The sequence below is a fragment of the Monodelphis domestica genome, chromosome 2 (assembly GCF_027887165.1).
Source record: "Monodelphis domestica isolate mMonDom1 chromosome 2, mMonDom1.pri, whole genome shotgun sequence".
In the NCBI taxonomy this organism is placed as follows: domain Eukaryota; kingdom Metazoa; phylum Chordata; class Mammalia; order Didelphimorphia; family Didelphidae; genus Monodelphis; species Monodelphis domestica.
In genome coordinates this window covers 488073638-488096287 of record NC_077228.1, presented here as the reverse complement: position 1 = coordinate 488096287, position 22650 = coordinate 488073638, and the positions used below count along the sequence as shown (strand labels likewise).

General features: G+C 39.6%; 1 long non-coding RNA gene across 1 annotated transcript; it reads right to left on the bottom strand.

Moving 5' to 3' along the window:
- Window positions 1–10146: 10146 nt before the first annotated feature.
- On the bottom strand, window positions 10147–16795 carry LOC130457018 (uncharacterized). The gene is made up of 3 exons (XR_008915954.1): window positions 16669–16795; window positions 12272–12332; window positions 10147–10378 (listed from the first exon to the last, which is right to left on the bottom strand). It is a non-coding gene; the product is annotated as an uncharacterized LOC130457018 (long non-coding RNA).
- Between the last annotated feature and the right edge of the window lie 5855 nt (window positions 16796–22650).

Here is a 22650-nt window from a genome sequence, read left to right as displayed (position 1 = left end):
CACTGCATTGCCACTAATGGAGAAGTCCATTACATTTGATTGTACCACAGTGTATCAGTCTCTGTTCCAAATTGTCCTCCAAAATGGTTGTATTAATTCACAACTCCACCAGCAATGCATTAATATCCTGACTTTGCCACATCCCCTCCAGCATTCATTACTTTCCATTACTGTCATGTTAGCCAGTCTGCTAGGTGTGAGGTGATACCTCAGAGTTGTTTTGATTTGCATTTCTCTGATTATAAGAGATTTAGAACACTTTTTCATGTGCTTATTAATAGTTTTGATTTCTTTAATTGAAAATTACCTATTCATGTCCCTTATCCATTTCTCAATTGGAGAATGACTTGATTTTTTGTACAATTGTTTTAGCTCTTTATAAATTTGAGCAATTAGAACTTTGTTAGAGGTTTTTGTTATGAAGATTGTTTCCCAGTTTGTTGCTTCCCTTCTAATTTTGGTTGCATTCATTTTGTTTGTATAAAACCTTTTTAATTTGATGTAATCAAAATGATTGATTTTACATTTTGTGATTTTTTCTAGCTCTTGCTTGGTTTTAAAGTCTTTCCTTTCCCAAAGATCTGACATGTATACTATTCTGTGTTCACCTAATTTGCTTATAGTTTCCTTCTTTATATTCAAGTCATTCATCCATTCTGAGTTTATCTTGGTGTAGGGTGTGAGATGTTGATCCAAATCTAATCTCTCCCATACTATCTTCCAATTTTCCCAGCAGTTTTTAATCAAATAGTGGGTTTTGGTCCCCAAAACTGGGATCTTTGGGCTTGTCATAGATTGTCTTGCTGAGGTCACTTACCCCAAGTCTGTTCCACTGATCCTCCTTTCTGTCTCTTAGCCAATACCAAATTGTTTTGATGACCACTGCTTTAGAGTATAGTTTGAGATCTGGGCCTGCAGGGCCTCCTTCCTTTGCATTTTTTGCAAATAAATTCTATGCCCCAATGGATTGGATTGTTCTTCTCTCTTTGAGTCAATTTCAATGCATGTAAGAGTTGAGTATTTCCTATCTCCAACCTCTTTATCCTTCTGGTGTGTTGATGTTCTCCCCCCTCCCACCATGAGCTTCTTTATGACATAAATTTACCCCCTTCAGTTTCTTTTCCCATTTCTTTTAATATTAACCTTTTCTTAGCTCTAGTTGTGTGTGTGTGTGTGTATACACTAGGAGTAGAAAAAGCACCTTTGGTTCCAAACCAGTAGCAGTTTTAAATCACCATGGTTGCTCGGCTATAACCGGGCTGCCAGCTTTAAAGAAAAGGAAAAAGAAAAGCCAAGTTCTAAAATCTCTTTGTAGTCTGCCAGAAATGTAAAGATTAAAATTAATATCCAATACTCTAAGTATTATATTTAATAATATTTATTAAACATTTATCTTGAAGTATAAGGGAGTAAGGCTAGCAAAAACCAAAAGCAGCTCCTCCCTCTTCCACCATTGAACCAGAGAGCCCACATGGGTGGAAAACAGAAACTCAAAACTCCCCCTACATAAGGAGATGCACAAACAGGAAAAGGAAAAGGGGATTGTGGGAAATGTAGTCTCTAGAGTTCAAGATTCTAAATCAATACAGCACTATCTATTTCTTGGCATCTTGGAATGAGACAAAGAAGCTAGTGCTAGGAATATGGCCCTGGTATATCACCTGGGTGATTGAGTTCCCCAAGTCAATCACTTAGTGATCCAAAAGCCCAATCTGATGTTCCATGTCAGGATATGTTGATAAATTTTTTTAACCATTACCTTTTGTCTTAGAATCAATATGGCATATTGGTTCTAAGGAAGAAGAGCAGTAAAGGCTAGGCACTGGGAGTTAAATGACTTGCTCAGGATCACAAAGCTAGAAGTGATTTGTTTGAACCTAGGACCTTCCATTTCTAGATCTGGTTCTCAATCCACTGAGTCACCTAGCTGCCTTTAGTAAATGTTTAACAACTAGCTCTTTGAGGGGGAAAAAGATGTACAGGACACATTTTTTAAAATTAATCTGCATTATTAACATTTTCTCCATCACTTTCTTAGGTCTAGAAAATTAACAAAACAATAAGCCCATTCCAGAGTTGTAGCAGTTTCTGATTTCTGAGGTATAAATGTTCACACTAAAACATTTCACAATCAGCGCTCCCTAATCAGTTTTATCTTAAATCGGCTGAGGAGAGCCGATTGTTAAATTCTCCACTAATATGCTGACATAGGAATAAAAAATAGAAGAGGAGGAGGAGGAGGAGAAAAAAATATTCCTTACTATTCACCATTCCTTCAAATGACTAAATAACTATCATTGAAGAGTTGCTCTTCTCTGAGGTTCTCTCTGACCATCTAGGTGATGCTATTTAGATTCTGGTTGCAGCTCTTTATCAACCCTATCACCCTCAGTTCATTCTCTCTTCTTTATCAAAGAATTCAGGATCTTATTTTAAAATCTAACAGACCTCAGACTTGAGGGCTTCAATATACATGGTGGCATCCCCTCACAAAGGAGCAGCTAGGTGGCACAGTGTATGGAGCCCTGAGCTTGAAATCAGGAAAATTCATCTTTATGAGTTCAAATCTGACCTCAGACTCTTACTAGCTGTGTAAACCTGGACAAGTCACTTAAACCTCAGTTTCCTCATCTGTAAAATGAGCTGGAGAAGGAATGGCAAACTACTGCAGTATCTTTGCCAAGAAAATTCAAAAATCAGGTCATAAAAAGTTGGACTAACTGCAGTGACTCAAGAACAATCACAAACTTTGACTTTACTATGTGTTAGCCTCTTCCCTTGACTTAAACCTTCATTCCTCTTCAGCTGCTTACAAGGATGCTTATAGGTTTGAACTCATTGACACTCATAGCTTTGACTTCCATGAAATTCCTCTTTTATTAGAACCTTGTATCCTTCATCTTCTTCCTGTCTTATTTCTTTTACATACTAACTTTGTCCTTATAATGATCTCTAGGTCCTTCCTCCCCACCCCCACCCCCATTCTCTTAGGCTGTCACCCAGGCTTCTACCTCATTAGATCCTCTGAAGCTGCACATTGTACTTCCTCTTCAAGGATTGAGGGGAATCCCAGACCTTTGTCTGCTCTCTCTCCAACTTCCCTTCCCAATGTTTATCCAATAACAGAAATTGTAATATACTCTGCTTACTTCTTTTACATAAATATTTCCTATATATTGATTTTACCTCAAATAGAAGAAGGTCAGGAATTAGTGTGGAGAAACACAAACATTTAAATAAGGGCAAAGAAACAATCCTCTATCTGAATTTGAGGAATTTTCTCACCTGGGGGCTCTGAGGAATTATTACATTAATTACTTTTATTATATAAATATTATACTAATAATTTTCATCTGAAATATAGTCTATAAAATGGCAGAGAAAGGAAACAAATTGATTTGAGATTCCTTGTGTTGCACTTAGGCTAAAGATGAGCTAGATACTGTTTTTAATTGTCTCTAGGCTCAAGAATGTGAGCTAGGAAGTGGGGGGGAGGGAGAAGATGCAGACAGGGAGACACTGAGAAGGTCCATCTCTTTCCCAAAAGGAATCAAGAGAATCACCTACCCACCATTGTACAAGAGGTTAACAAATTTACAGATAGATATGAAGTTATAGATCATGGAATTGACTTTGTATATTTTCCAGTAATGAAATTGAAGACTAGAGAGGTTAAGGGAATGGCCTAAGCTCACAGGGGTAGAATTGAAATTTGAACCCAGATCCTCTGATTCTAAATCCAGTGCTTTTTATGCTCTAGTTCAATCCCTCATCACCTCTTACATGGACTTAAAAAAACCCCTAAAACCTTACCTTCTATCTTAGAATTGATACTAACTGATTTCAAGGCCAAAGAATGGTAAGGGGCAGGCAATCAAGGTTAAGTGATTTGCTCAGGGTCACACAGCTAAGAAGTGTTTAAAATCAGTTTTGAATCTTGTACTTCAGGTCTCTAGTCTTCACATTCTATCCACTGAGCCACCTAGCTTCCCCCACTCTCTTTTTCCCTCCAGTAAAATATTGTTTATTAATAGAGCATATGATTTATTAACAAAAGATGGGTCTATCAGGAATGCCTCTGGGTTGAGAAATGCCAAAATGGTGTCCTCCAACCATCTCTTATACCATGTAAGGGGAAAAAGAGGTTTATACAAAAAGGTTGGGATGAATTATTCAAAATTAGGGTTACCTGGAATTTAATTAATTCCAAAGAGATTTATTTATGATTTATTTACAAAATAGAGAAAGAGTGAAGTTAGAAAATCAGAGACAGGGCAGCTGGGTGGCTCAGTGGATTGAGAGTCAGGCCTAAAGATGGGAGGTCCTAGGTTCAAATGTGGCCTCAGACACTTCCCAGCTGTGTGACCCTGGGCAAGTCACTTGACCCCCATTGCCTATCCCTTACCACTCTTCTGCCTTGGAGCCAATACACAGTATTGACTCCAAGATGGAAGGTAAGGGTTTATTAAAAACAAAAATCAGAGAGAATAGGGTAAGATATCTAGCCTAAGCACTAAGTATTTTGCTCCAACCCCTGGCTCAAAAATGAGCAGGGGAGTTTAGTCCTTAACAAGAGAGGCCTCAGCCCTTGTAGTCAAGGATCTGGGGATGCAGGGAGCCTCTCTCAAGATGATAGGTCTCTCCTGAGGCTAGTCTCTTCAGAAAATCCAGGAAAGGAGTCAGCCTTTTTCACTCACCACGTGTCAGTCCAAAAGGGAGAGATTCAAGGACAGTCTCACCATGCACAGGGTCTCAAGTCCAGTCAGCAGATTCTTCACCAACCTCCAACTTGAACTCAGAACTCCAGAAGATGTCAAAGTCCTCTCGGAAGATCTCAGATGAAGATCTCCTACAGGAAGTTGTAATTCCCTCTTAAAGACACTTTCTTTTGCATCACTTCCTGTGTCTTCCTCCACTTTTTATGTGGACAAATCATAGTCTAAAGATTTTCCTAGGACTGCCCAGGGGACAGTCAATCAATTCTAATTCATCACTTACTATTGTGCACTTGGGTCACAGACCCTCCCCACTAACGTGTGAATGGGGTGTTTACACCTTTGGTGATTAAATCTAAAAATGGGCAGGGGAGTTAATTTAATCTTCATAATCAGGGGAGAGATTTAATAATCTTTACAACCAAGAGTATGTCTTCTTTCTGCTTGGCCTGACAGTTGGTCCTGTGGACCTCCTTTGGCAATCCCAAACTCTAGTCCATAGTACATGACTTCTGAAATAGTATTTCAAGAATATAGATCTGGTGATGTCCTTCCCCTGCTCAAAAATCCTCATTCTCTGTAGGGTCAAATATCAACTCCTCCACTTGGCATTTAAAGTCCTTTGTGATTTGTCTCCAGGCAGCCCTTCCAGATTTCATAATCTTCCATATTATGTATCCTTTTTTCTCTTCCAAATGGTCTTTTTTTCTGTCACCTGAGTTTGAAATTCCATTTCCCATCTTGGTATTGTAGATAGAATGCATTCTCTATTCACTTCTACCTCTTAGAGTCTGTGAAAGGGAATTTCTTATACCCTTTGTCTATTTTAAGTTAATCAATCAAGAACTTAAAGTATGCCTACTTAACACTTAGTAAGTCACTAACAAAGAAAATTCATGCCCTAACAAGCCACTAACACTGCTCACAGACTCCAGAGAGAGATTTTCTCTCTTCATTACTGATATACTCTTCATTCTTGATGATTCTTGGTAGCCTTAGTCTCATGTGCACTGAAGGTTCTTGGTAGTTTTTCAGCATCTTTGGCTCTTTGGATTTAGGCATCCTGATCTGGACTTTGGATTCTGGTAAGATTCAAATTCGGATTAACATTCTTGGTCTGGAGGCACTAGGATTAGAACTTATGGTATTTTTAGCTAGGTGATATTTTCTACCTCCTTCCTATATTTTCCACTTTAATATCTCTACCTTTCTGTAAATAAAGCTACTACCAGCCTATGACTCATAGTTTAACATTAATTTTTATAAATGGTGACCACAACAATTCTTTTTTAACCATTATTATTTTTGTCAAACCAAATTTTCAACTATTACAAGTCCTAATTTTCCTTTAGTTCTGCTGTCATTTCCTACAGGAAGTCTTTGTTTATCTCACTAGAGGCTGTTGCCTTCTCTTTTCTATTTTCTTGCTGTTTCCTATTTGTTTACATGTTACATATAGTAGACTGTTTGCTCCTTAGGGATAGTGTCTATTTAAAAACAATCTTTAGCTTTATATCACCACAATTCCTTTTTCATGTAATAGGATGGCTGAATTGGATCAGTTAAAAAATAATGTATTTTAGGAATTTAAGTACCATATGCTTAAAACACAAGCTCAATGAAACAGAAATCATTTCACAGTGGACCCACCCAAGGAATTAGGGACAACTGATATATTCAAGAAAATATTAGAGGGGGATACTTGGAACTGAGTTATATTATAATTAAAAATATTTGAGGGGAACAGAGAAGTGACTCAGTAGATTGAGGATCAGGGTTAGAGATGGAAGGTTCCTGGGTTGAAATCTAGCCTCAGACACTTCCTTGCTATCTGATCCGGGGCAAGTCATTTAACCACCCTTTGCTTAGCCCTTACCACTCTTCTGCCATGGAACCAGTGTGAATAAGGGAATGGCCAAGAGCAAGAGAAATCTGAAGTTTGAAGGGATGCCTCAGAAAAAGGAGCAAATGGAACCTTCAGGACCTTCAGGTGGATGGGAGAGTTCCATAAAGACTCAAAAAACTGTTAGAGTCAGAACAATCTCTTCTTCTTATCTGGGACTCTGTGGGGAGCTGGGTGGAAGAAAGCACTCATCTTCAAATCCTTCTGTTTGAACTGAATGAAGATTTCAGTGCCCATCTGAAGCCAACATTTGGAATAGAGACTCTATTTTTTCCCTTAGGGGAACTCAGAGCCTACTTCGTGGAGAGATTTCTTTGGTCAAACCCTCAAAAGTTGTAGTAGTAGTAGTAGGGACCTTCCTTTCCCCCTCTGTCCCTTTTTTCCTTTTCCTTCCATTTCCTCATTCCTTCTATAACCTTATATCAAATAAATTAGATACGTTGAGTCACAACAGAAATTGATTCAGAGTCTATGTAATAGGAGGGGAATTTCAATCCATCAAAAGGAAGCTGTGGGGAGTAGACTTACTGTCTGGTCTGACTGACTGACTCCATTAAAGCTGCTCAACTTAGTGGAAGAAAGAGGAAGTGTCACATAGAACTCAGTCCCCAAATAGCTGTTCACTGGTCCCTTCCTTTTTTAAGACCCCCTCGCTATTACACCAATGCACAGTAATGATTCTAAGACAGAAGATAAAGGTTATTTTTTAAAAAAATATGTATTAGAGAGACTGGTTTTGGGGTGATAATATCAATTTATTGATTGGGCTTGCATTTAACCAAAAAATGAATAGGTCAGTGATCATATTGATCATCAAAGACAAGGACACTCTTTCATGCTCGTATATAACTACAATTTGGTAGCTCATCATTTAGTCCTTCCCTTGGCTATCCCAAGGCAGCTCTGATTGGTGAACGGTTAATGAAGAGGTAATCTGTCAAGACTCTCACCTCCTTCCCATCCCCATAGGGAAAGGTGAGCAGTCATGTCACTAGCAGAAAGAACCTTACTATGAATCAGATTTTATGGGGGAAAACATACCTTGGAGTTCCTAAGAACCAAGGAAATATGGAAGTCAACATACTGATTAGAATCTCTCTAATCCAGGAACTACATATAGGAATTAATACAGTATATAAAAAAATAAATCCTCACAGCTATTATATTGAGATTAAAATGACTGTCTTGGAAACTATGCTCAAAGATAGAGGTTAAATGAATAATTCTGAATTTCTCTGCAAAATTGTTGAGGACTTGCAGTGCCTCTGGATCCTTCTTTAGGGCATTTAAAATCATTAACAACTTGGCTTCCATTCTTTCAGGTTATCTTTTGTTGTTCAGTTGTGCCCTATTTGGGGTTTTATTGACAAAGATACTAGAGTGGTTTGCCTTTTCCTTTTCCAGTTCATTTGACAGATGAGGAAACTGAGGCAAACAGAATGAAATTACTTGCCCAGGGTTTCACAGCTAGTAAGTATCTGAGACTGAATTTGAACGCAGGTCCTCCTGATTCAAGGCTTAGCACTCTATGGACTGGGCCACCTAGCTGCTATGCCTAATAAATGCACACTCTACATTCCAGGCAAACTGGCCACTTATTGCACCGCCACACTCTTTTTCCCTTTTCCAGAACTTTTCATAGCTAAGCCTCCTCACGTCTTCCTCTTGTAATCCTGGGATCCATTCAAGTTTTAGCTCAAATGCAGCCTCCTGGACTCTGTCCAGAGTTCTTAGATCCTTAACTTCCCTCCATGGAAATTCCTTTGTTTATATTCTGTATTTACTTACCAATATTTGTTATTCCCCACTTCCTCCTCCCCCCAGTAGAATCTTCTTGAGGACAAGGACTAATTTAATTTTTGTCATCGTATCCCCAGCAACACCTAACACAGTGTCTGATGTATATTAGGTGCTTCATACATGCTCATTGAATTGAATTAATCCCTACCAAGCTAAGTAAGTATCTTTCCTAAATAGGCTTAATTGAAATTTATCCATTCATTCAAGCAGCATTGATTCCATGTGTGGAAGGAGTCTGACCATTTGGACTGAGGCCAGTTTGGGAACTAGATATTTCTGAGACCTTTCAAAGCTAGTGTGGAATACTGACAGGGGCAGAAGGCTGACCAGAGAGGGACTATCCATCCCAGAGTTGAGGTTGGAGACCCAAAACAGGCAGCCTTCAACTCAGCCTACCTAGGGACTTGGAATCTGGAAATGGGCCAAATGAAGCTTCACTAGATTTGATGCCTGTTCTTAGGGTTCCTTAGGGCATCCTCCTTGAGGTTTTTCCTCACCCAGTTTTATAGAAGCAGCTAGGAGAATTCCAAATCAGTTTCAGCTTCTCTAGGGTTTGTCTTTTATCAGTTTCTCTTCCTCTCATCCAATGCAAAAAGGAGAGGTCAGAGTCCTTCCTAGGCAGACCTCATCCTCCAAGGGGCCCCAAGGAGTTCATACTGAAGGCACAGTGTTTCAGAATTCCAGCTTTTCAATGAAATTTGGAATTGTGAAGACTTAGCTGTCAAGTATTTTCAGAGAGCCTGAGGAATAATAATACTTGTACTTCCTGTGTATCTTCATCATGACCATCTGTACCCTACTGGAAACTTGGACTCAATCCCTGGATCTTCTGGCTGAGCTTTTGACTTATCATAATGAGACCCAAGGTACCAGAATATTTCCCTATTAGTCTCACCATCCTGCCTTGCAGTTTATGTTTTGTCTTCTCCCATTTGAATGTAAGTTCCTTGAAGATAGGGACTGTATTGTTTACTTATTTCTGTATCTCTGGTGGTCAAGACAGTGCCCAACACAGTAAGCTCTTTGATGCTCACTTGATTGCTTTATCTATCTATCTATCTATCTATCTATCTATCTATCTATCTATCTATCCATCCATCCATCCATCCACCTATCTATCCCAACTCTTCTTGCTTATTAGAAAAGCACTTTGTATACTTTAAAGTACTATGTAGATATGAGTTATTACTACAGTTGAACAAGTTAATTAAAGAATGAAATTACTTAGCATGATTTCCCAATAACTTTTCTCAGCAGGGAAAAGAGTATTTTCCCTTTTGAGGTGCCTGAGATAAACATTTTCTAAGATTCTTTCTTCCTTTCCTTCAACACGGAAAGAACATCTCCTACATTTTTCTTTCCTCACTTCCACAATGATCTCTTCTACCATCCCCTCCCAGTTTTCTCCTCCAGTCAATCACCTGGCCCCTCTGTCCAGCCTAATGCCAAAATCCAGATCCATTCAGATCCTCAGGTTGCTTCAAGGTCTTCTTCTTCTCTGGGACTAAAATCTGGAATCACAGGATAATGGTGGAGATTAGGAATTGATGTCTGATTGGTGGGACTTATTTCTGTATCCAGAGAAAATGCTTTTTATTTCAGTTCCAAGAAGAGCAATTCACTGAGCCAGTTCCTATTTCCAACAACTGCTTAGCTCATCCATGCTTAAAGAAATCAATTCAATACCTTAAGAGTTTCTAGAAATCACATAACCAATGTTTTGTGCCCAAGATTTATTACTCCTATGGAGACAGGGTACAAAATCCAAGTCACTTCTCTCAGAAAGCAGCCAAGATCCCACTGGACAGAGGGGATGATAACCATCAGATGCTTTTGCAGAGCCGTTTGTGGTGATTTCTAGCCTTTTCTTTTTATTGACATCTTGTATTATTTTACTGCTTTTTTCTTCATGGTCTGAGAAGATAGTAGATGGAGACTGAGGGCAGAACTAAGTCTTCTACTGAAAGCGTGGGTTAGAATAATAGCAAGCATTTATACATATTTCCGAAGAAGTTTAAAATATTATCCCATTTTATTCACAGAACAACCCTGAGAGGTAGGTGCTATTATTACCCCCATTTTAAAGATTAGGAGATTGAGACAGACAGAAGTTAAGAGACTTGCCCAGAACCACACAATTAGTGTCTAAGACCTAGTTTGAACTCAATGTTTCTGACTCTAGGGCCAGTCCTCTATCCACTGGGCCTTCCAGATGAGGTATAGATAATTAGCAGTTATCTCTCTCTCTCTCCTCTTTTCTCAGTGTCTGGGAAAGGGAGAAAGGCACTGTTGCAATTTCATCTCCACTATCCAAGGTATGGCCTAAATTATATCAGTATTTTAGTAGGAAGTAGCCAAATTGAGGACAGCTTTTCAAGGAGAATAAATTGAATCCCTTTTCCATATGACAACCCTTCAAATACCATTATCATTTCTCCCTCCTCTCTGCCAAGTCTTCTCTTTTTCAATATGAGCATCCTTAATTCTTTCAACCGATCCTCATTTTACATGGTCTTCAGGCCTTTTCATTATTCTTCTAACTCTCTTTTGGACACTCTTCAGCTTTTTAATGATCCTCCTAAAACACAGCTATTCAAAAGTTTCTGAATTTGCCCTGATATGTTCTTCAATCCATAGGTTGGAGAAATGGATATTCTAGAATTCAATTGTGTTGGTTTCCAGTAGAACTGGATATACCCTACCTCAATATCAGGTTGGAAATTTTATGTACTATGAACTCATGTACTCAATTTCACAAAAGGGAGCCCACATAGGGGCAGCTAGGTGGCTCAGTAGATTTAGAGCCAAGTCTAGGGTGGGAAGTCCTGTATTCAAATCTGAACACAATTAATTCCTAGTTGTGTGACCCAGGGCAAATCATACAACTTCAATTGCTTAGCCCTTACCACTCTTCTGCTTTGGAACCAAGGCTCAAGTATTTATTCTAAGATAGAAGGTAAGGATTTTTCAAAAAATGAACCCACTTTACTCAGATTGGGAAGGACAGTGTAGGGCAAATGGTTAGCAGTCAGAGATACTGCTTGGATAGTCTGCACCTTCTACCCCTATTATATATATATATATATATATATATATAAAGAGAGAGAGAGAGAGACATATATGTCTGTCTATGTACCTAAATCTCTCTTTCAATCTACCCATTTATCTATCCATCCACCCATCTCTCTCTCTGTCTCTGTCCCTGTCTCTGTCTGTCTGTCTGTCTGTCTCTGTCTCTGTCTCTCTCAGAGAGATGCTGAGAGCCATCAAATCCATGCTGTCTGACATGGTCACAGGTAAGATCCAGGGGATTGCAAAGCATCCCCCAGGAAGGATCGAAACACCCACTCAGACTCCCCTGTGTGATTTCTCTCTTATTAACACCCCCTAACATCGAAATTGTTACAAGCAATATTCTCACTCAGCTCCAAGAAAACCCCACCTTTATATGTAATGATACAGAAATTCCCCCTTAGAATATGGTCAAGAGATTTTACTTACAAAATCAGACCTAAGGACTCCTATGTACCCATTTAGATAAAAGATCATAAATGGAACCTCCTTTTAGGAATATGTCCCCAACAAAACTGTACTGTATATTAATTGCCTTTTATGGAAAGACTGGTATGTTCCACCTCACTGGATTGTTTTGTTAGCTGCAGATTAGGCAATATGTCTTGGATACCTTTGTAAAACATTAGAGAATGAAAGCTTGATATTGGAATAATATTAAAATGGGTTTTGTTGATCATACCCTTTAACCCTGAAGAATAGGCAACAATCTTGTGTGGATTGTATCCTCAGAAGTCTAATTGATCATGAACTGACTAGTGTAACAAATAATTATTCTTACCTTTACTGCATGTCTGGTACATCGAGGGTTATTGAGAAAGTGACCTCTAGTTGAGCCTACCCTGTGACAAGAACATATATATCTTCTGCAAAGCTTTACATTTGTTGTTAGAATTGTAAATAATTTATATAAACTGTTTTAGTTAACTTAGCAAAAGTAGTATTAGCACTAAGATTCAAATTTCTTGTATGGTTTTATCAAACATGTATTGTACTGAATTTATTGTAAAACCCTAAAACTACCCTTACCCAAACTTTCCTGCTAAGAATTCCTTAGAGTAGATTTAGTAAATTTGGTAACTATAATATAAATAAGTGACCTTGGGAAGGTCACAACAAAAAAAAGGGGGGATGATAATGGAAAGGAAACTAGAAATAAGTTCTGAACTTTCTGCCACTGTGTTGGAACAAGCAACAGTGGGAATATCAAGAGAGAAGAAATTGTCAAGACTGACAGTTGGTGGGGGAAGGGGCAACTGGGAGTGGCAGTTGGGTCTTGTGACTAGCACTTCCTTCCTGCTGGCTTTACTTCCTTCCTGGTGATGGAGGTGGGAGGAGCTTGTTCAGCCCAGTCTGGATTTGGAGGGCCTCTTCTTGGTTCAGCCCGAAGACACAGGCCCAATCAGCTCTGAAAGTTAGAACTTTCCTTGGTTGCTTGCTGTCTACTGCTAAGTTTCTGAATTTGACAAAGCTAACACAGATATAGAGTAGACAGACAGGGGAGAAACTCTCTACCAAGCTGTGAGGCTGGGCCTCAGCTCCAAGCTGAGGAAGACTCCAACCTTATTTAGGTACTTCCCTCTTCCCTTTTCCCCTGACACCTCTCCAATCTAAATTGGTTATTAAAATTTCTCTTATTAGAATATCACAGTTAGATAAATGGACTATCTTTTCTGGGGAATAGAGGGAGCTGAATATCAGTTCAGACATTCAACAACAAATAGTCCTTATTGGATCCCTGCTGCTTCCTCTCGGCAGGAGGCATCTCTCTCCTTTGCCTCACTGAGCAATATTCCCTCTCTCCCCTCAACTCCTCCATACTTTGCTATAAATCTTATCCCCTGTTCTTCATATCCTCCCCATCTTTCCCAATAAATATTACAGAATCTATGGAACCAAAGTATGTAGGATAATTATAGAATGTCAATCAAACAATTTAGTAAAAGTTAATGTATGACCTATTTCATTACTAGTAAGGAAGCATATATGTTGAAAATGAAACTGTGTGCCAAGTAGATGTGTACTCCTTGAAATATAAAAATAAAGTCAGCCCAAGTCTGATCGAAGCAGTTATTGTGATGCCTGGCTCTAGGTGAAACTTTAACTGTCTCCCATCTTTTCTTCATTCACCAAGGCCATCATCCAGCCAAGGACCCCTGAACCCCACGAGGGCAGGTCCCCCCAGTGGCAGAGAGAGAGCATTATATATGTGGCTCTCTCCAGGACATATTGAGAGTATTCCTTCCTCATCCCTCAGTCAAGAATATCTAGTCAATTAAAAGAATGTGCTAGGAAGGAAGGAAAGAAAGAAGGAAGGAAGGAAGGAAGGAAGGAAGGAAGGAAGGAAGGAAGGAAGGAAGGAAGGAAGGAAGGAAGGAAGGAAGGAAGGAAGGAAAAAAGGAAGGAAGGAAAAAAGGAAGGAAGAAGGAAGGAAGGAAGGAAGAAGGAAAAAGGAAGGAGGAAGGAAGGAAGGAAGGAAGGAAGGAAGGAAGGAAGGAAGGAAGGAAGGAAGGAAGGAAAAAAGGAAGGAAGGAAGGAAGGAAGGAAAGAAGGAAAGAAGGAAGGAAATAAGGAAAGAAGGAAGGAAGGAAGGAAGGAAAGAAAGAAGGAAATAAGGAAAGAAGGAAGGAAGGAAGGAAGGAAGGAAGGAAGGAAGGAAGGAAGGAAGGAAGGAAGGAAGGAAGGAAGGAAGGAAAGAAGGAAGGAAAGAAGGAAGGAAGGAAGGAAGGAAGGAAGGAAGGAAGGAAGGAAGGAAGGAAGGAAGGAAGGAAGGAAGGAAAGAAGGAAGGAAGGAAGGAAGGAAGGAAGGAAGGAAGGAAGGAAGGAAGGAAGGAAGGAAGGAAGGAAGGAAAGAAGGAAGGAAGGAAGGAAGGAAGGAAGGAAGGAAGGAAGGAAGAAAGGAAGCAGGGAACAAAGGAATGAGGGAATGAAGGGAGGAAGGAAACAAGCATTTATTAATTGATTATTATGTGGCAAAGCACTCTGCTAAGTGCTTTACAAATATCTCATTTGATCACAATGAGCATACAATTTGCTAGGCACTGAGGACAAAGAGGAAAAAAAATGAAGCAGTCCTTGCCTTCAGGGAATTTAAATTCTCCCAGGAGCCCAGAAGAGGCAACGTGGAATTGTACATGTATATACAAAACAAATGCAAGGAAATTTGTAGAGAGGTAGGCTCTAGCATCTAGGGGCAGAAACAGGAATGGCAATGGGTATAAAAGCAGAACCCTAAGTTTGTTGAGGGTAGGAGCAGGGGGCAGGGTGCACATGGGAAGTGCTAGGCCATTTAGAATCACTCTGGCCCCATTCCAAATGAGTACTGGACCCAGCCCAAACTCCAGAACACCACCCCCGACCAGGGCATGCTAACAGGAATAGAGCAGATGCTGTGCAGCTGGGAAACATTTGTTGTGGGTGCAGAAGTGCAGATGGTGACACAGTTCATCTCACTGGGTTATTCGATTTACACATTTTTTATTAGAGGGGACTGGATAAGATATTTATAGGTTGTACTATAAATAACCAAATTCCTATGTGGCCTCTGCTGACCAGCCTGGCTGGCTTTGGGGGGATTTTGTCGTTTGTTTTATTTTATTGTTGTTGTTGCTTTTTAAACCAATTGAATGTTTGGAACACAGAAACCTTTCCCCAGAGTTGTCTTTTCTTTTTTGCTTTGCATGAGCAGAAGAACTGACAAACTCATTCTGTGGAAAAGGGCAAAGGCTTTTATTTTTTTTTCAGAATGTGCCCTGGAGACTGTCTGTTCTTCTCTTCCCCTCTCTGGCACCCTGCAGAAAATACATCAGGCACAATGCCATCCTCATTAGTTTCTCTCAACAGCCGTAGTCTATCCACCTTAACTCTCTCAATGGCTGGAAAGGTCTAACAGGTAGAACTGAGAGATGAGGAAATGGAGATTGAAATGGGATCATGTTACAAAAATGTCCCTAGTCTTTCTTCTCCTTGAAGAAGAATCCTAAGAGTAGGTAAATTGAGACAACAGTTTCTATGCTTTAAAGGTTCTCAGTGGTGTTGGGCAGTGCCTTAGTGAGGCAGGGGAAAGGAATCAGGAGGAGGTAACACTACTATGGAAGATTTATACATATATAGTCAACTAGTTCTGAAGACAGCCTGGCAACAATAGCCCTTTCTTCCTAACAACATTCTTCCCCTCTTAGATTATCTTTAGTCACATTCTCTCTCTCTTTCTCTCTTTCTCACCCTCCCCTCTCCTCTCTCTCCTTCTCTCTTTTTCTCTTCCTCTCTCTCTGTCTCTCCCTCTTTCTCTGTCTCTATCTCTGTCTGTATGTCTCTCTCTTCTCCCCTGCTGCTTCCCTTGATGTTTATTGTTACCTGATTTCACCTGGGAAAAATGTTTGTGCTTCATACAACACATTACCACAGCTGGCTCTGGGTGAAATAATGGGCTGTATTTTCAGTGTAATTCACCTTCCTTCATCCTGCCCTGGGAATGTCCTCAGTGTTGTCATGCCAACCAATGACTACTGCAATCCCTCATTTGGCACCCTATGTTTTAAATCTTCCCTTACTTGACCAAAATAGTTTTGTCTATTTTACTCAGAGCACATCTAGTAACCTGGTTTGAATCCTGGTTTTGACACTATCTGTGTGGCCTTTAGCAAGAAATCTCCCATTGTTGGATCATTGGTTTTCCTATATGTAAAGATGAGGGAGTTGGATATGGTACAGTAGGATGAGGATTGGCTCTTGGACCTTGCTTCAGATCTTGCCTTTGACACTTAGCACCTGTGTGACCTTGGGCAAGACTTTTCACTTCCATAGGTCTCAGTTTTCTCTTCTATCCAAATGAGAGAATTGGGGGCAGCTAGGTGGCTCAGTGGATTGAGAGCTAGGCCAAGAGATACAAGGTCCTGGGTTCAAATCTGACCTCAGATACATCCCAGTTGTGTGACACTGGGCCTAGCCCTTATTGAATTTTTACCTTGGAACCGAGACTTAGTAGCTAAGACTAAGACAGAAGGTAAGGTTTTTAAAAATAAAGAGAGTTGGATGAAATGATTCCTCAAATTCCTTATGATCCCCAAATCCTATGGTCCTACCATCAACAAATCATCTTTGATCAAGAGAATATTAAAATATTTTTAGAGACTAAGAATATCATCAATGTATGATTCTCACAGGTAGCATGTTTACCTTCTGCAGGGGCATCCCCTTCAAACAAATCTCAGAAGTGAATTTTTCTCTCTCCAGTGCCATTTTTTTTTATGTCATCTCTCAGAGACCTAGAGGTCAAATACTACTGAGTAAATTCAGGTATAGATAAGCCTAAAAAAAAGGAAATTAAAGAATGAACAAAACAGGAAACAATGATTCCACAGGCACTGCCCCTCTATGCAGCCCAGGAAAATTAAAAAAACTATGATTGGTTCCTGAGATGTGATGTGTGAACGTTAGTGGGTGGAGAAAAAAGCTTATAAGTTCAGACCAGGAGCAGGTCTGGGTCTTGGGCAGGCTTGTGGAGGAGCAGATTGGAGTCACTGTGGAGTGTAGAAAGGACCCTGCATAATGGCAGTCACTGATTAGAAAGGTAAGTACCTCTCTATCTCTCTCCTATTTTTCCTGCTACTACTACTTTAATTTAATAAAGTTATTAAGCTACAACCAGCCTAATCATTTTGAATTATTATACAAAGAATTCATTCTATGGCAATACTACATGAGAAACATTATATAGTGGGAAGAACACTGAGAAGTGAGATCAAGTCCTAGCTCTGCCACTTGCTTACCTATGACCTTGAGGCTTAGTTTCTTGAGCTATAGGTAAGAAGACCTGAGTTCAACTCTGACCTCAGACACTTACCAGCTGTGAGATCCTGGCCAAGTCACTTAACCCCATTTGCCTCAGTTTTCTTATTTGTAAAATGAGCTAGAGAAAGAAATGGCAAACTACTCCAGGATTTTTGCCAAGAATGGCAAATGAGGTCACAAAGAACTGGACACAACTGAAAATGAATGAATGACAACAATTTTGTTCCTGTAAAAAGGACCATTCTTTTTATTTTTCAAAAAATTATTTATTTTTTCAGTTACATGGAGAAATAATTTTTGACAATTGTCTTCTGACATCTGATTCAGATGTTCTCTCTCCCTCTCTTCCCTTCCCCTTCCCCTAGGTAATAAATAATTTTATAAGTTATGCCAGTACTTTCATGTAATGTACATTGCTGTATTGTTTGTGTTGTGATAGAAGACATTTATCACACATACAATAAAAAACTCAAATAGACAAAGTGGAAGATGGCGTGCTTTGATCTACAATCTGACTCCAACAGTTCCTTCTTTGACCATGGATAGCATTTTCATCATGAGTCCCTTGTGGTTATCTTGGAAATCTCCTTCACAATTGATCATCAGATAATAGTTCTGTTACTGTATTCCTTGTTGTCATGGTTCTGTTCATTTCACTCTGCATCAGTTCAAGTAAGCTTTTCCAGGTTTTTCTGAACTCATCCTGTTAGTCATTTCTTTTGGTGCAATAGTATTCCATTACAACCACATATCACAACTTTTTCAGCCATTATCCAAGCCCCTCAGTTTCTAATTCTTTGCCACTACAAAAATTGCTGCTAAATATATTTTGGTACAGGTAGAGGATCATCATTCTTTTTAACATTAATCATCTTCTTATGAGAGGAAGTATGTTATAGTAGATGAAGAACTGGCCTGGGAGGTATGATGACCTGAAGGCCCAAGTTCCACTTCTGACTTAACAACTTTGGATAAGTCACTTAAGTTATCTGTAAATGTGATAAATATTACCATCCATACCTTTCATCTAAGTCATTAATGAACAATTGATCAGTCTCCACATGAGACTTCCCTTCATTGAACCATTAATATTGACCCTGTGGGTGCTGTCATTCAAGCACTTAGGAATTATTTTAACATCTCTTTATCTTATCAATAAGGATAACATGACAGGCTTTGTCAAAAGACTTGAGAAAATCCAGTTATATTTGTGACATTTCTCTGATTTATTAGCCCAGTAACTCTGTCAAAAGAAATTAAGTTCAGCTGGTACAATTTGTTTTGGATTATCTTGTGCTGACTCATAATGATCATTGCTTCCCTTTCTAAGCAGTCACAAAACATTCCTTTAGTAAAGGCTTCTGGAAATTTGTTGGAAATTGAGATCAAACTTTCAGACTTCTAGGCAAATGAATTCACTTTCCACTTAAAAATTATCGTTCAAATAATACTATTCTATATTATAATATCAGCATAATAATAATAATTATTAGTATCATTGTTAAGAGCGCCTAAGTCCTCTCTTACTATTTCCTTATTCTCTTGGGTACATAAGGTATTTAGAGAGGAAGAGGTGTATGGGCTTGCTGAGCTCTTTTCAGAGCTGCTCCTTTACCTTTGGTGCCTACCTTTCACTCAAGTCTCACTTGTGGCTATAAAAAGTTGTAAACTACACTCCAGTAAAACTGTCTTGGCAGAAGTGCTAAACCAGGTTGAGGGGCACTGATTGACCACAAACCCATCAGGGCATTGGAGAAATGTCTTCCTCAAGCATATAAAGACTTCTTCCAGGAGAAAGGGTATTAACAATTTGTTCTAAGAGCCATGAAGGCAACCGAAGCAGACTTTAAACTTGGAGTTTGGTCAGAAATCAAAGATGTCAAAGTCATCCATTGCATTATGGGTCATCATCAGTCATCCTGAAATTTGTCTTGCTACTGGACTTTAATGACTTTGAAAGAGAAAATGAGGCTTGACAACATGGTGCAATTCTGTCTCACTTAAATCCAATTCACCAACAAGTCAAGACATTACTACTGATGTCAATAGTCCTCTTCAAAAACAAAGGACAAATAATAACTTTCTCTGCTAACAATTCTTTCCAGTGCAATAGTTCTTCTCTGGGCACAAACAAAACAATTACTGATCAGCAATACGTTATCTCTGTTGTCAGTAATCATCATCCCCCCCATCATGAGCAATGGTCTTGCCTCTCCCAACTTAGTATCTGACATTCTAGATTTTGCTATCCTGCCTCAGTTGTTATCTTATCTTGGAATCACCCCTCCTCTCCCTAGATCTTCCTTTCCTCCTGAAGTCTTCTTATTGAGAGTTCTTCTATCATGCTAGCCCCTTTCTCCCACTGGTGAGTTCCAACTAGAACCTCCATTTTGAAGAGGGATTCTAGCAAGTCAACTTTTCTGCTTCTGACTTTCTGACAACTGATTCTGCTTCTGAATTTGTGGATTTAGGGCATCATTTTCTCATGTAGATCTCTCCTTCCCATTCTTCTACTCCTTGTTTCTAGCTCTTTTATGGATTTTCCCTTTCAAATATAAGCTGCTTGACAGCAAGGACTTCTTTTTGTTTGTGTTTGTATTTCTAGCACTTATCCCAGTGCCTGGAACATAGTAAAGCCTTAATAAATGCTTGTTTCTTATCCTTTTAAAAAAAATCTCCTCTCTCTCTCTCTCTCTCTCTCTCTCTCTCTCTCTCTCACTCTCTTCCTTCCTCCCCCTCTCTCTTCTTCCCCCTCTCTCACCCTCTTTCTTTCTTTCTCTCTCTTCTTCCCTCTCTGTCTCCCTCTCTCCTTCCCTCTCTCTCTTCCTCCCTCTCTCTTCCTCCTTCTCTCTCTTCCTCCCTCTCTCTCTTCCCCCACCTCGCTCTCTTTGTCTCCACCTCCCTCCATCTATCTGTCTGTCTCTCTTACTCTCTCTCGTCATCCTTTTCTTGGTGTCCTAAGCTTCCTTGGCAAGCCAAAGGTCAGCCTGAGCTTTAGTGATTCTGACATTCTTCTTCTAATGCCAGGCCATGCTTTAATATTGATTCTTTGTTACCTACCCTCACTTCCTTCTTCTGTGTAGGTCTAAGGCTCTTTCTACCTCAACACAATGTCTTTGAAAATGAGCTTTTCAGCAGTGAAGAGGTTTGCCCCTAGCCTGAGTGTGTTTATTATTATTATAAAGGGCACTGATTTTCCCCACAATTTCATAACTGAGATTTCTTGTGTCAATCTTCTAGTCTAAGGCACCCTGGTGTTTTTAAAAGGAACTTCTAATTTCTCCTATGTGGCCACTTGGGACTATAGCCCTCTAGTCACTGTACCACAGGGATATACGATGCCTCTAGTCTTATCCAGTTTTTCTTACATCTTTTCTTATGCCACTGTCTGACATGATCCTCCCTTCCAATTCCTGTAGGGGCCTTTAAAAAAATTTTTCTCAGGGGCAGTTGGGTAGCTCAGTGCATTGAGAGCCAGGCCTAGAGACAGAGGTCCTAGGTTCAAATCTGGCCTCAGATACTTCCCAGTTGTATGACCCTGGACAAGTCACTTAACCCCCATTGCCTAGCTCTTACCACTCTTCTGCCTTTGAACCAATCCACAGTAGTGATTCCAAGATAGAAGGTAAGGATTTTAAAAAATTTTCTTATGTTCCATCTTGGAATTTATGCTGTGTATTGATTCTAAGGCAGAAGAGTAGTAAGGACTAGGCAATGGGGGTAACTGAGTTACTCAGAGTCACATAGCTATAAAGTATCTGAGACCAGATTTGAACCCAAGACATCTTGCTTCCAGGCCCGGATTTCTATCCATTGAACTACCCAGCTGACCCCCTCTGAAGTGACTTTCTAAGAGGCTAATATTTGTGCTGGGCACTCTCAACCCTGCCCCAGTAAGTCATCAAAGGTCCTTTTTGAATCATTTAAGTGTCAAAGGGTATCATCACGGTCCATCAATTATGATGAATTGATTTTGCAGAGGATAGGGAGCCTCTGGAGTATACTGAGTTGGGGATAACATAGTCAGACCTTTGGTAGCTAAATGGGAGATGGATTGAAGTGGAAAGAGACTTAAGATGGGCAGTCAGTCTCTTGCAATAATCCTGGTGTGAAGTGATAAGGGACTATACCAGCATGGTGGCATTGCCACAGGAAAGAATGTGATATTCAAGAGATGTTGTAAAGCTGAAATTAATAGGCTTTAGCAATAGATTGGCTATGGAGGTGGCTTAAAAACTTAGGATCATAGGATGGGGACCTGAGAGACTGGGAGAATAGTGTTGTTCTCTATAGTGATAAGGAAAGTAGGAGATGAGGAAGTTTTAGGGGAAAAGATAATTAGTTCAATTTTGGAAATGGTGAGTTTTAAAATGTCTACTGGACATCCCATTTGAGATATCTGAAAGGCAATTGGAGATAGGTCACTGAGAAAGGTCAACAGAGAGGTTAGGGTAGGCTACGTAGATTTGGGAATCACTAACACAGAGATATAATTAAATCTGTGGGAGCTGAAGAGATCATCAAATAAAGTAGGAGTATAGAAAAAGAAAAGAACAGGACCCAAGGAAGAACCCAGTGTGTTAACCTGTGGTTAACCCTGTGGTTAAAGGGTGGGATCTGTAAGGGAATCCAGCAAATGACACTGAGAAGAAGTGGTCAGATATGTAGAAGGAAAACCAGGAGAGATTGATGTCCCAAAAATCTAGGGAGAAGACAATATTAAGGAAGAGATGGTTATCAACAGTGTCAAAGGCTGCCAAGAGGTCCAGGAGAAAGAGGATTGAGAGAAGGACATTGGATTTGGCAATTAAGAGATCATTTACAACTTTGGGGAGAGCAATTCAATGGAATGATGAAGTCAGAACAGGATGGTAAGGAGTTAAGAAGAGAGTGAAAATAGAGGCATCCATTGTAAATAACCTTTTCAAAGAATTAAGTTACAAAGAGCAGAATAGATATAAGAGAATTGGGGCGGGGGATGGAGGGATTAAACAAGAGTTTTTTCAGGAGAAGGAAGACATAGACACATTTGAAAAGCAATAGGAAATGAGCAATAGAAAGGGAAAGAATGAAAATAAGTGAAAGAGTGGGGATAACAGAGGGGGAAACCTTTTGGAGGAAATAAGATAGAATAAGGTCACTTGAATAATTGTAAATGGTTAGTCTTGATAAGGAGTGAGGCCAGCCCATCACATGAGACAGAAGTGAAGGAGAAAATAGTAGAAAAGGCACCTGAGTGATATGAGGTAAGGAGGGGAGAAAAGATAGTTCATGATAAATGGTCTCAAATTTTTCTATAAAATATGAGGTAAGGTTCTCAGGTGAGGAGAGAGGGAGCCATGAGAAATTTGATGAGGATTGAAAAGG